The sequence below is a fragment of the Silene latifolia genome, chromosome 11, assembly GCF_048544455.1.
Source record: "Silene latifolia isolate original U9 population chromosome 11, ASM4854445v1, whole genome shotgun sequence".
In the NCBI taxonomy this organism is placed as follows: Eukaryota; Viridiplantae; Streptophyta; class Magnoliopsida; order Caryophyllales; family Caryophyllaceae; genus Silene; species Silene latifolia.
In genome coordinates, this window is record NC_133536.1 from 8179053 (window position 1) to 8188800 (window position 9748).

The window sequence follows — 9748 nt, forward strand, 5'->3', positions numbered from 1 at the left end:
AACTCTCCTTCTTTGATGTTCCTTGGCCTAACCCTTTTGTTGAAAGCTCGTTTGATACGTGCTTGATATGTTTGGACATTATGTAAGGCGCGTAGCCTACGTTCATCCAGGAGGATGAGTTCTTCATATCTATCCCTTTTCCAATCGGCTTCCGGGATTTGACTTTCGAGTAAAATACGCAAGGATGGTATTTCTAGCTTGACTGGTTGTACAGCTTCCATGCCGTAGGTCAAATAGAAAGGAGTAGCCCCAGTGGGCGTCCTAACAGATGTGCGATATCCCCACAAAGCAAAGGGTATCTTGCTTGGCCAATCTCTATAGTTGTCAATCATTTTCTTGAGAATTGTGACGACGTTCTTGTTTGCCGCCTCTACCGCGCCGTTAGTCTGTGGTCTGTAGGGCGAAGAGTGGTGATGCCTAATCTTATATTTGGCTAGCAATTGCTCGGTCTCAGCTTGGAAGTGTGATCCATTATCACTAATGATCTCATGTGGGCAACCGTATCGACAGATGATGTTGTTTTGTATGAACTTTGCCACATTTTTAGCTGTAAGACTAGTGTAGGAAGCCGCTTCTACCCATTTGGTAAAATAGTCAATTGCTACTAGAATGAAACAAAGTGACCTCTGTTCGGTGGGGTTATCTTCCCGATTATGTCAATTCCCCATGCAGAAAATGGCCAAGGAGATGTCATTGTATAGAGCAATGAAAGAGGGACATGTTGTACATTCCCGAAGATTTAGCAATTGTGGCAATGCCTTACATATTTAATGCAATCGGATTCCATCATGGTCCAATAATATCCCAAACGTGTGATTTTCTTTGCCATCATGGGCCCACTCATGTGAGGACCGCATTCTCCGTCGTGGACTTCTTCCATCACCTTTCGTGCCTGTGAATGATCAAGGCAACGTAGGACTACACCAAGAGGTGTTCTTTTGTATAATTCCCCTTGCATGAGGACGTATTGGGAAGCTAGTAGGCGTATAGCGCGTTGTCCCCTCTTGTCCATATCGGGTGGATAGGTACCATTAAGCTTAAAATTTAGGATTGCTTGGAACCAGGGTTCCTGCGCGATTTCCTCTTCATCGGTAATTTGGTGGACATAGGCCGGCTCTGACCGTCGTTCGATGCATAAAGGCATTTCCATCATGTGATCTGGCATATTAATAAAAAATGCGAGTTTCGCAAGAGCGTCTGCAAATTGATTTTCCTCCCGAGATAGGTGTAGGTAGGTTACGTGATCAAAGAATTGAGCGACTTGGTCTATTCTGGCTTGATAAGGCGCGAGGCTTTCACTTCGAATTTTCCAAGATCCTGTAACTTGGTTGATGATCAGTGATGAATCCCCATGCACGCGGAGGTTCTTAATGCCTAAGCTCACTGCCGCTTGTAGTCCAATGAGACAAGCTTCGTATTCCGCAGCGTTGTTTGTCACCTCGAAGTCGAGTTTGACAGATATTGGTGTATGCTCGCCTTCAAGAGAAATGAGCAACACTCCTATTCCAAATCCTCTTAAGTTTGATGCTCCATCAAAGTAAAGGTCCCAAGAATCTACATTAGTTTGGAGTATATCCTCGTCTGGAAATGACCAAGTGTCTATTGTTTGTGCATCGTTGATGGGATTTTTTGCGAAGAATTCGGCGACGGCGCGACCTTTTATAACTTTCAGAGGCACGTATTTTAGATCGAATTCCGAGAGCATCAGGGTCCATCTTGCTAAGCGTCCGTTGAGGATGGGTTTCTCGAAGAGGTACTTGACTGGATCCATTTTGGAGTATATTTTGACAGAGTAGCTAAGCATGTAGTGACGTAGCTTCTTCGTTGCCCACACAAGAGCGAGGCATGTCTTTTCGAGTTGCGAGTATTTGCACTCGTATTCCAAGAACTTCTTACTAAGATAGTAGATAACTCTTTTTTCACTTCCTACAGTTTGAGCCAGCATGGCACCCATGGCGGTTTCGGTTACTGTGAGATATAAACCAAGAGGTTGATCTCGTTGTGGTGGCATGAGCACTGGTGGTTTAGCCAATATCTCTTTGATTTGGTCGAACGCTTTCTGACAATCATCATCCCACATGGTGTGGTCCGTTTTCTTGAGTTTCTTGAAGATAGGCTCACAAATCATGGTGAGTTTCGATATGAATCGACTTATATATTACACCTTTCCTAGGAATCCCCTGACTTCTTTTTCTGTTTGAGGTTGTGGCATTTCGATCAGAGCTTTGATTTTGGAAGGATCTATTTCTATGCCTCTTTGGCTAACGACGTATCCCAAGAGTTTGCCAGACGTTACCCCGAACGTGCATTTCTGAGGATTGAGTCTCATGTTGTACTTTCGTAGCCTTGTGAAGAACTTGCGAAGGTTCGCAATATGCCCTTCTCTTTCCTTGGATTTGACAATCATGTCGTCTACATATACCTCAACTTCTTTGTGCATCATGTCATGTAAGAGTGTAGTTGCGGTGCGTTGATATGTAGCTCCGGCGTTGATTAATCCGAACGGCATTACCGTATAGCAGTAGGTTCCCCATTGAGTGACAAAGGCGGTCTTGTGCATATCTTCCATGGCCATCTTGATCTGGTTATAACCCGCATACCCATCCATGAAGGATAGTAATGCATGGTCTGCAGTATTGTCTACCAATATGTCGATGTGAGGTAGAGGGAAGTCGTCTTTTGGACTTGCTTTGTTTAAGTCCCTAAAGTCAACACAAACACGGATTCTCCCATCCTTTTTGGGTACGGGTACTATGTTAGCTACCCAGTCAGAATACTCGGAAACATTGATGAACCCGGCTTTGAATTGTTTGTCAACTTCTTCCTTAATCTTTAGAGCCCATTCTGTTCTCATTCGTCGAAGCTTCTGTTTCACAGGCTTGAAACCTGGTGATAAGTACATATTTTATATACTTTTACCCCTCATTTTAGCTCGGTTTCTATTGTTCGTCGTACTTTAATTAGTATATATCTGAGCTAATCTTGTGTTCTAGGTGTATTGTTGTGTTTGTTACGGTTTTGTAGGAATCTAAGCATTTAGAGGCTTTTTCCTACCATTTTATACACCAAGTTCACTAAGCTAAACAAGGCTTAACATTGGACTAGCATGGGAGTGTTTGGATGGGTGTTTGCATGAAGATTTGTTGGATTGAAGTGAGAATTGCAAATGTTGCCAATCAAAGTCAAGGCCCAATGATCAAGTCCAAGTCAAGATGAAAAAGCTTAGGATTCTAACAAGCTTAGGATGCTCATTTAGATGCTCAATGAAAGATTTATGAAGCATTAACCGGGTGCATTAAGGAGCATTTATCGCAAACATTGGATTCCTCAAGAATTTAAGTGAGGAATTAAGAGAAAATGCCCGGAAACACACGACCCCGATCGGGGCCACCTAACCCCGATCGGGGCCGCATACACCATGATGTTTACGTTTCTTAAATCCTCTCCTATAAATAGTAGAGGTGTTCCAAAGCTTTAGCCATCCAATTTTTACGTCCAAGTTTTAGTTTACAATAGCCTCAAGCATTATAATTCTCTCATTAGTTTTCATATTTTGTTTTCAATATTGTTAAGCATTTGGTTCTTAAACATTTGGTTATTTTATACATTCAAGCACTTGGTTACAATTTGTTCTTCCATACAAGTTATTTCTATTAAGGTAATTCTACTTCTATTTTGCATTTTACATTGTTATTTAGTTTATTATTAATCTCATTTCATTAGCATAATTTCCTCCACATGTTAAATCAATTAGTTTATATAAATCGTACAATTATGTTTAGCATTTCTTATAATTTAGTTTGCAATTTACACCTTAACATGAGTAGCTAATTTCCTTAGTCTAAGAGTTAGGGGAGCCATGCAATAATCAAATATGTAACATGATAAAATAGTTAATAATAATATCGTTCATATTGCTTCTATCACATGCTTGTGCCTCAATGTTTAATCTTTGTTTAGGGCCCTATTCAATTGATTAAGTTTGTTTATTCGTTCTATAAGTCGAGAGGCACGGAATTGAATTAGACTAAGCATGTATAGTAGGACGACCTAGTCATGGACGAGAGTTTCTCTAGGACCCGGCCTATGGTTGATGCTAATATCGTAAGATGGGTATCTTTAAGCCTAAGCAATTGACAATGTTGTTAGTACCAAGTTTATCATGATAATATATTTACCCTTGCATGTGTGACCCGAACCCCTTAGACTCTCTTTTAATCATATAATTCACATCATAGTTTTATTAGTCAATCAAACAATCAAACCAAACCAAATCGTAATCGACCTTAATAAAAATCTACCCATAGCAATTCACGAAGTAATTCCCGTTTCCTTGTGTTCGACCCCTATTGCTACATTAACTTGTTGTTTAGGGAATTTTATCTTTGCATAGGTACGCGATAAGCCTATCAAATTTTGGCGCCGTTGCCGGGGAAACGGTTTTATTGCATTGTGAATTGTTGATTTTTATCTTGTTTTCTTTTGTCTTGAGGAACACTTGTTCCTTGAGACCGTTACTTATCATTTTCCTAGAAATTGTTGTCTTATGCCCAGGTCCTCTCGTAGTGGAGAATTGCTTTCGCCGGATTCCGAGCCCGAGAAAACCTTTAGGAGAAGACGACGTTTTTGGAAGGAAATTAAAGAAGCCACTTCTCCCATACAAGTTGAAAGTGCTAGAAAGTCTTACTTAGACGATCTAGAGGTTCTTGAAGAGGAGAAGGTTTCTTGTTCATCAACTCCACCACCACCACCATCTACTACCAAAAAGATGGTGAAGCTTTCCGATCACTCAAAGCCTACCGCGGCCATGCTTCCGGCCGGAATCACAACCACTCAAATCACCGCGCCGGACTTCGAGATCAAACCGGCTTTCATTAGCCTTGTGGAGAGGAAGCAATTTGGAGGAAGTCCTTTGGAGGATCCCAATTTGCATGTGCAAAACTTTTGTGACTATTGCTCCATGATCCGGCAAACGGGCGTCACCCAAGCCCAAATAAGGGAAATACTTTTCCCTTTCTCTTTGAAGGACAAGGCCAAGCTTTGGATCAATAGCCTTGACCGCACCGCCATGGGAATCACCAATTGGGAGACATTGGCTCTTACTTTTTATCAAAAGTTTTTTCCACCGGAGAAAACTCAAACTTTGAGGAGCCAAATCACCGGATTCCGTCAACAAGCTCTTGAAAGCTTATATGAGGCTTGGGAGAGGTACAAAGAGCTTCAAAGACAATGCCCACATCATGGGCTAGATGAATGGTTTCTAGCAATAACATTCTACAATGGATGTTGTGCCGAGTCCCGAAGGATTCTTGATTCCGCCAACAATGGGCGGTTTGATCAAATTGACACCGATCTTGCTCATTCCACGATCGAATCCATGGCAATCCATGATGCCCAATATGTCAATTCCCGAGTTGTGTCATCCAAAGGTAAAGAAGAATCCTCTAACAATTCTGTTTTGTTAGCTCAAATTGCTTTACTCCAACAACAATTGGCGGAAAGAGATGCTAAAGATTCAATCCAACAACTCAATGTTGTGTCTTCAACAAGCCAAATCATTGTGTGTGACGGTTGCGGAGGTGCGGGTCATTATGCCGCTCATTGCCGAGCCCCTATCGAAGAGGTAAATGCTTTTCAAGCTTTAAGACAAAGTTTATATCCACCGGGTACATTTTCCAACACTTATAACCCGAACACAAAATTCCACCCGAACTTGTCTTATAATAGCAACAATGTGCTTAACCCTCAACCCCCACCACAACAAAATGCCTATGTTCCTCAACAACAAAAGTATGTCCCTCCACCGGGTTATCAAAATCAACAAAGGCCCCCACAAAACAATTTCCAACAAAATCCACCACAAAATGGCCAACAAAACAATCAAGGAGTTGGTAAGCTTGAGGGCATGATAATCCAAATGCAAAGGGAATTGTTGACTCAAATTCAAAAGAATGATCAAGCTCATAGTGCCGCGGTCAAGATGTTGGAACAACAAGTGGCTCAACTAGCCGCTTCTAGCTCTCAAAGGAAGAATAATCAACTACCTCCCCAAGGTGAGCAACCACATGAAACCGTTAATTCTATTTCCTTGAGAAGTGGTTCAAGCTATGATGGGCCATCCATGACTTTGGATGAAGAGGTGGTTGCCAAAAAGGCTAAGCTTGGGGGAAATGACAAAAAGAAGGCTAGTGAAGAGCCTATTGTTAAAGATAGTGTGCCATTTCCTCATCGATTGTTGTTGCTAAAGAGGAAGAGCAAGCTTGATGCCAAAGATGTTGGGTCTTCTATGCCAAAAGAAAGTGATGAGGTGGTTATTGAAGAAATCTCTCCTAATGCTATGGAGAGTGATGCCGTTCCAACAAAGGTGAGTATTCCCAAAGAGATAGTGAAAGATGTGGAGGATGCTCCTCCCAAGGAAATTGTTCAAATACCATTTCCCCATCGTCTAGCAAAGCACAAGGAGGAAGGTAAGTTTGCTAAATTTTTGGAAGTTTGTAAGAATTTGCAAGTCACCATCCCGTTTATGGAATTGATTACCCAAGTCCCTTCTTATGCAAAGTTTATGAAGGAAATCCTCTCAAAGAAGCGATCCTTCAATGAGGTTGAGACCATTGCTTTCACCGAAGAGTGTAGTGCACTCTTACAAAATATGTCTCCCCCGAAACTTAAGGACCCCGGTAGCTATTCTATTCCTTGCACTATAGGCAAATATACCATTGATAAGGCCCTTTGCGACCTAGGTGCTAGTGTAAGTGTCATGCCATATTCCCTTTGTGAAAAACTTAACATGGGTGCTTTAAAATGCACAAGTATTACATTGCAAATGGCGGACCGTTCTTTAAAGCAACTTCTAGGTGTCTTAGAAGATGTTCCCGTCAAAGTTGGCAAGTTTTTCATACCCGTTGACTTCCTCATACTTGATATGGCCGAGGACTCACAAACCCCAATTATATTGGGTAGGCCATTTTTACGCACCGCGGGTGCGTTAATTGACGTGAAAAATGGGAGGTTGACGTTGGAAGTGGGTGATGACCGGGTTTCCTTTAGCAAAAACAACACCATTAGAAGCCCAATGTTACAAGAGTCTTGTTATTTACTTAGCACTGTGGACTCTTCTTATGCCTCTACCATGCTTGGATCCTCACTAACGGATCCGTTGGAGGACGATATGGGTGTTGTTTTCCTTGTAGGTGATGATGCTAAGGGCACTATTGCTAAGAGTGCCAAAAAGAAGAAAGGGAAGTTTTATTTGAAGAATTTCAAATGGTTGAAGAATGCAAAAGGAGCTATGAAATGGAGCTTGGTTGGTGGCAAGCTCAATGACAAAACTTGAATCGAATAGCTTCTTACGTCGTGCGGGACGTTAAACCAGCGCTTCTTGGGAGGCAACCCAAGCTTTTTATTTGTTTTTATTTGTTTTCTGCAATTTATTGTTTTTCGTAGTTTAGAAATAAAATGTTCGACTTGACGATGTTTCTTTTTGTGATTTTTAGGTGAAAATGAAGGAAAGAGAATCTAGCACGCTTCCCCATGCAAGAACCCCGTTCGGGGACGTGGTTTTCGAGAAACGAGAAGGAATTAAAACAAACGCGGAAAAATTCAAAAAAAAAAAAAAAAAAAAACTGAAGAGGAGGTCAACCCCGATCGGGGTTGGGTGGCCCCGATCGGGGTCGTGGTTCTGTGATTTTCCGGCCTTCTTTTTATACGGGTAAACAAAAAGAGAATCGAATTCTTTCGATCATTTTCACACCCAATGGTATAATCTCTTCCTTTCTCTTCCATTTTTCTATAATTCTTCACCTTAATCACATAGAAGCATCTACATCCCCCCGAATTCATGCTAGCTTGGGGGAGATTAGCAAGTCGAGTACGTCTTTAATTGCTTTGCATATTAGTTTAGATCTTGCATCCCATTAAACATAACCTCTAGTCCTTCCTGTTTTGTGCTTTGAACCATTTTTATGGTTTGATTGGATGATTTGGATAGTTGGCACATTGAGGACAATGTGATGTTTAGCTTGGGGGAAGATATTGCATTTGCATATAGCATAGTTTGCATGTAGTGTAGAAATTTGAAAAATTTTGAGAGAAATTTTTGCTTTGTGCTTGCTTGTAGCCTACTTTCCTCTTTGCTTATCCTAATAATAGCTTGTTGCTAATGATTTATTCTTTCATGATGGGATATTAGCTACATGGGGATGTCTTGACATAGTAGGTGGGAGATGGAAAATGAACCGAATAAGCTTGATCTTGACTTTTGGCAAGCTACAAAATGGTAAGGTAGAACCTCTTTTGACCGATGCATCCATATCCGGTCTCTCTTAGGTGAGTGTAGGTGTCTCCTTATAATGTGTGTTTCATCAAAACGCACAAGTATGGTTCTCATGTCATCTCTTGGTAAGCATGCATTCACTTGTTATAGCATTTTGGAGCCATTCACATGAATATAATTGCCTTATTGACCCCTTCACAAACAATTTTCCCTAGCTACATTATAACTTGCCTACCTTGTTGAGCTAGTAGCTTTGTTTGTCTTGTTTGGGTGCTCAATTGGGATTTATTTCAAAGTTTGGATATCATGTGAGCTTGGTCTTAATGCTCGAAAAAGAAAATGAAAAAGAAAGATGAACAAATGATGAATTGAGAAAGATGGAAAAAAAAAGAAAAAGTTGAAAAAAGAAATGAAAAAAAAGCATGAAAGTGAAATGAAAGAAAAGAAGTTTGCATTGAAATGAAAAAAAAAAGAGAAGAAGAAGAAGATGTGAGAAATTCTCAAGAATTATTCATACATTATGGAGAGTTTTCTCATGGTTTGAAATTGCACAATTGGGTTGAAATTGGGATTGAGCACCTTTTACAGTTTGGTAGTTGCTAGCTTGACTTAGTTCCACATTACCATAATTCATTTGTTCCCCCTTCTTACCCATGTTTATTTGCCTTTTTCCTACCCATTTGGCTTCTTTATCATGCTTGCATTTGATTGTTTTGGCTTACTAGTTTTGATTGATTACCATATTAGATTGCGGGCACATTATTATAAGTCGAGGATAGTCGAGTGATTATTCACAAAAATTGTCCTTTCACATATAAATGAGTTTGAGTGTCCCGTGAGAGTCCATAAGTCAAAAGATCATGCAAGAGCTCAAAGGTTCGTTCAAAGTTTCCTATGCTACGCCGTCGTGTAAATCTCATCCGTGTTTTGCTTTATCCCTTGCCCATGTTGTTTCGGGTTTTTAAATCATTATGCTTAGCTTGTTGGGATATTGCATTTGATGGGATTTGGTTTCTTGCTTGAGGACAAGCAAGGGTTTAGCTTGGGGGAGTTTGATAAGTACATATTTTATATACTTTTACCCCTCATTTTAGCTCGGTTTCTATTGTTCGTCGTACTTTAATTAGTATATATCTGAGCTAATCTTGTGTTCTAGGTGTATTGTTGTGTTTGTTACGGTTTTGTAGGAATCTAAGCATTTAGAGGCTTTTTCCTACCATTTTATACACCAAGTTCACTAAGCTAAACAAGGCTTAACATTGGACTAGCATGGGAGTGTTTGGATGGGTGTTTGCATGAAGATTTGTTGGATTGAAGTGAGAATTGCAAATGTTGCCAATCAAAGTCAAGGCCCAATGATCAAGTCCAAGTCAAGATGAAAAAGCTTAGGATTCTAACAAGCTTAGGATGCTCATTTAGATGCTCAATGAAAGATTTATGAAGCATTAACCGGGTGCATTAAGGAGCATTTATCGC

The 9748-nt window shown here is 40.5% G+C and overlaps 1 non-coding gene across 1 annotated transcript; it reads right to left on the bottom strand.

Annotated features, from left to right (window-relative positions):
- Positions 1-5140: 5140 nt before the first annotated feature.
- LOC141615525 (small nucleolar RNA R71) lies at positions 5141-5247 on the bottom strand. Its single transcript, XR_012529942.1, has one exon. It is a non-coding gene; the product is annotated as a small nucleolar RNA R71 (small nucleolar RNA).
- Between the last annotated feature and the right edge of the window lie 4501 nt (positions 5248-9748).